Genomic DNA, 5,265 nt, shown 5'->3' on the forward strand with positions numbered 1-5,265 from the left:
ATCCTGATATAATTTTGGTGAATGACGAATCATTCTCGGAATTAACAAGAAACGATAGATGTTTTAGGAGAAAAAAAAGGGATTTAGAAAGAATTGCGTAAAAAAAGATAAAAACCAGTTTAGCCTGATTTGGAAATTGAGAGTCCAGAAAAAAAAAACAAAAAAAAACATAAGGAATCTCCGGCATTAGAATCAGCTGAGCAATTTCTGTGAATTTATTGTGCAATACTTACCCTGCAGCTCTCCCTCATATTTTTCTAGTCCTCCTCCTTCTCTTTCTCCTCCTCCTCCTTCTTCTTCTTCTTCGTCTTCTCCTCTTTCTTTTTCTTCTCCTCCTCCTCCTCCTCCTCCTCCTCCTCCTCCTCCTCCTCCTCCTCCTCCTCCTCCTCCTTCTCCTGTTTTTGTGTTTTCTTTTTCTTTTTTCTTCTTTTTTCTTCCCGTCTCCTTTCATCTTTTTTCTTCCCTCCCTTCCTACCTTTCTCTCTCCTTCTCTCTCACCCTGTCCTTCCTCTCTTTCTCCCTCTCCTTATCCTTCTCCCCTCTCTCGATCCTACCTCTCCTTCTCTGTGCCTTTCCCTCTCCCTCTCCTCCTTCACCCATTTCCTGTATCCTTCTCCCTGTCCTCTCTCCTTCTCCCTCTCCCTCAATCTCCTTCTCCCTCTCCCTCCTTCTCCCTCTCTCTCCCTCCCCCTCTCTCTCTTCCTCCCATCTCCTCTCACCCTCTCCCTACTCCTCTCTCCCTCTCCCTCCCTCTTTCCTCTCTTCTCCCTCTCCTCTCTCCCTCTCCCTACTCCTCTCTCCCTCCCCCTTTCCTCTCCCCCTGCCCCTCTCCCTTATCTCTCCCTCCGAGCGCATCTGCGTGTGTCCAGGTGCGTTACACCATCGTCACTAGCCAAGCGTTACCACTCCCTTGCTGTTACTGCCGGCACCTGCTCGCGACTTCTCCAATGCTGATGACGTTTGCGACTATCATTTTTTATTCTGCTCTTGTCTCTTCCTTTTTCCCTCCTTCTTCTTCATATTCTTCTTTTTATTATCATTATTATTATTATTATTATTATTATTATTATTGTTATTATTATTATTATTATTATTATCATTATTATTATCATTATTATTATTATTACTATTATTATTACTTTTTTGATTGGTCTTGATACATGGATCCTCAGATAGATGGTGAAGGTCGGAATAATAATAATAATAACAATAATGATTATGATAATGATGAAAATGATAATGATGGTAGTGATATCGATGATAATGATAATAATGATAATATTAGTTAATATAATAATAACAATAACGACATTTATAATACTTTTACTACTACCACTAGTAATTATAATGATAATATGAAGATAATAATAATGATAATATTGATAACAATAATGATAACAATAATGATAATGGTAGCAATGATGATAACAATAATAATAACAATTACAATATTACTGACAACAACAACAATAATAGTAATAATAAAAATAATAACAATAATAATAACAAAAGCAGAAGAAGAACAAGAAGTAGAAGAGAAAATGACGGATCTCACTACGCGAATTTCTGAAATCTCGAGTTTCTTGAAGAAATTCAGCGCTGAAACGACGCCTCCGCAGACTCGGTTCCTCGACGAGAACGCGAGGCTGTCACAGATCGCTTCTTGCATGGGCTTCCGGCGAACACTTCCTTTTCTCTGCGTCATTCTGATCTTTCGCTCAATCTCTGTCCGTTTGTTTTTGGTTTGTTTGTTTTTTTTTATCTTTTTCTTTCTCTGTCTATCTATCGGGTTTGTTTGTTTTTTCTCTCTCTTTCTTTTTCTGTCTTTCTTTGCCCTTTTCTCTCTCTCTCTCTCTCTCAGTCTTTCTCTTTTTGTTTTTTGTTTTTCTTTTCTCCCTTTCTCTCTCTCTCCCTCTCTCTCTCTTCCTCTCTCTCTCTTTCTCTCTCTTCTCTTTCTCTCTCTCTCTTCTCTTTCTCTCTTCTCTTTCTCTATCTCTTTCTCTTCTCTTCTCTTTCTCTTCCTCTCTTTCTTCTCTTTCCTCTCTTTCTCTCTATCAATCTATCTATATTTATTTATTTATTTATATGCGGTTTCTGTAATCTGTGAAAACAGTAGTTCCCCGTCATTACACGTGTTAATGTTGTTACCTGTTTACCTTCTCGTTCAGCCCTAATGTTATTGTTTGCCTTGTCGTTCTGTTTGCTTTTTTATACATCTATTAGCTGATTTGCTTTTACCTTTTTATTTGTTTATACAAGTCTTCTCTTTCTTAATCTTTTCCTCATTCTTTCCCTCTCCTTCTTCTTCTTCTTCTTCTTCTTCATCATCTTCTTCATCATCATCATCATCATCATCATCATCATCATCATCATCATCATCATCATCATCATCATCATCATCATCATCATCATCATCATCATCATCATCATCATCATCTTCTTCTTCTCCTTCTTCTTCTTCCTCTTCTTTTCTTCATCTTCTTCTTCTTCTTCTTCTTCATCTTCTTCTAATTCTTCTTCTTCCTCTTCCTCTTCCTTCTTCCTCTTCCTCTTCCTCCTCCTCCTCCTCCTCCTCCTCCTCCTCCTCCTCCTCCTCCTCCTCCTCCTCCTCCTCCTCCTCGTCCTCCTCCTTCTCCTGGATTCATTATTTTTTCTCTTTTACAAATATAAAAATAAAAGTGAACGACAGAGATAGTGATGGCAACAATGATTTTGATAATAATGAACAATCAATATTGAGAATGAGAAGAAAGAGTAGGTGTAAAAATAAGATTAAGAATAATTATGAAAATAAGAATTACAATGGTAAGTAATCACATTAATCCGTGAGAATCGTAATGATCATTATTATCACCATCGTGATCATAATAATGATACTGATATGATTAGGATAGTAATGATGATGATGATAATGATTATAGTAATGACAATAATACCAATAGTACTACTACTGCTAATGATGATAATATTAATAATAGTGACGACAATAATAATAATGATGATGATGATGATCATAACAATAATGATAATAACAACAATAATAATAATCATTATTATTATTATCATTTATTTTTATTATTATTATTATTATTACCTAATGGTTGTGTGTGTGTGTGTGTGTGTGAGAGAGAGAGAGAGAGAGAGAGAGAGAGAGAGAGAGAGAGAGAGAGAGAGAGAGAGAGAGACAGACAGACAGACAGACAGACAGAAAGGCAAACAGACAGACAGATAGACACACAGGCCGAGACAGAAACAAGGAGAGCATGAGAGAGAGAGAGAGAGAGAGAGAGAGAGAGAGAGAGAGAGAGAGAGAGAGAGAGAGAGAGAGAGCAACACAGACATCCATCTTTCCATCCAGTTGGCCCCGTAAGCAAAATATAGAAAGAGGTATCGCCTGAGACCTCCTTCGGGATGGCGGAGCGCCGGGACCCAATGCCCAAAACGCGGTCACGTGACTGGCCTCCGCGCAAAAAAAGCAAATCGACTTAAAACGAAGGTGAGGCAGCGAGGTCGGCGTCTTGGCTCAAGGGGGGGACTTGGGTAAACCACACATCAAGCTGTTCGATTTCGCTTTCTTTTTGCTATTAATTGGAGTGTCAATCTCTCATGATTATCATTAATGTTATTACTTGTGTGGTTATGATTCATGTATTGGGTATTTGACGTGTACGCGTTTGTGTTTGTTTTATTAATTAATCTTATGCGTGTTTACTTCCTGCCTCGTCCTTTTGAGCAGAGGAGGGAGGGAGAATACAGTTATGGAATGAGGAAGAAAGAAAGGCAGACTGTGGAGAGAGAGAGAGAGAGAGAGAGAGAGAGAGAGAGAGAGAGAGAGAGAGAGAGAGAGAGAGAGAGAGAGTTAGAGAGACAGTGTGTGTTAGAGAGAGAGGTTAAAGGTTTAAAGGTTTAGTTTGGTTCCATTTGTTACAATGGATATTCTTGGTGTGACGAACTGTCTGTTTCATTTTGCTTCTAAATCATCCCCTGTGTGCTATGGATGGCCGGGGTTACCATCCACTGGCGGCGAGAGATTTGAACGCAGGTCAGCAAGATTGATAGACGAGATCGCCACCGCTGCAGAGAGTTAGAGAGAGCGGGGGAGATAGAGAGAGAGAAGGGCAGACACACACACACACACACACACACACACACACACACACACACACACACACACACACACACACAGAGAGAGAGAGAGAGAGAGAGAGAGAGAGAGAGAGAGAGAGAGAGAGAGAGAGAGAGAGAGAGAGAGAGAGAGAGAGAGATGGAGGGGATAAAAATATTGATAGAATGGAAGATACATTGATCGATAGATCTGTAGACAGATAGATAAACAGATAGAGTGATTGCCTGACAGACAGATTTACAGATATATAGATAGGTAGATAGACAAAAAGATAAACAGATCTAGACAGTTTTGTAGACAGATAGATTGGCAGGCAGATGGGTGGATAGATAAATAGACAGAAAGACATACACACACAAACAGAAGGATAAACAGATATAAATTGAGAGAAAAGGGAAGAGAAAGAGGGAGAAATGACGAGAAAAATGTGTGAAACATTGATATTTGACGAAAATGATTATGTCGTTCAGATTAACTGTAATGATTTTAATCGGAATTTATGAAAAGTTTCTTACCTTGATCCCGACGCTCTGTTATTGTTATTCTTGTTGTTGTTTCCTTATTTTCTTCTTTATTTAACAGCGATTTTTGTTTAATCACTTCTCTGACCTTTTCTCTCTTAATATGCAGCAAGTTCCGTGTCAAGGATAATTCTTCTAATTCAGTCACTTTGAATATTATCAATCAGAATCCACAGCGACGTAAGAGGAAAAAACGAAACGCCAAGTATTTCATAAGCACTGAAGGATTTCTCGAGGCATCCTAAACAGCTGACGAGGAACCTGTCAAGTCCTTCATCCTGGAAGGAGGTAGACGAGACGTAGAAACCCCTCGCGTGTTGACTCTCCGGAGGCCGAGAGTCGACTGGCGGGTAGCGAGGCGACGAGGCCGGCCAGGGCGGAGGCTGCCCGTTCGCCCTCCTCGATCTCACCTTCCTTCGGTGATTCTTTTCCGCTAGTCGTATCTCCCTTCTTGTGTTATTGTCTCTTCCTCCTTTCTTCGATTATCCTGAATTGCTGTTCTTCTACTGGTTTGGTTTTCTCTTCTCCTTTCCTGGTCGATCGTTCTAAATAACCTTGATTTCTTTTTCTTTTGGAGAGGGAGTTATCTCTCCTTCCTTATCTGCCTACTTCTTTTGG

The 5,265-nt window shown here is 39.6% G+C and overlaps 1 protein-coding gene across 1 annotated transcript in view; it reads right to left on the reverse strand.

The window, feature by feature from the left end:
• The window catches only part of LOC119597245, a 19,132-nt gene extending 14,156 nt beyond the window's left edge, over window positions 1–4,976 (reverse strand). The window contains 1 exon segment of the mRNA XM_037946778.1: window positions 4,642–4,976. The gene's annotated coding sequence lies outside the window, so the exon portion shown is untranslated.
• Between the last annotated feature and the right edge of the window lie 289 nt (window positions 4,977–5,265).

This window comes from Penaeus monodon, chromosome 39 (assembly GCF_015228065.2).
Source record: "Penaeus monodon isolate SGIC_2016 chromosome 39, NSTDA_Pmon_1, whole genome shotgun sequence".
Classification (NCBI taxonomy): Eukaryota; Metazoa; Arthropoda; class Malacostraca; order Decapoda; family Penaeidae; genus Penaeus; species Penaeus monodon.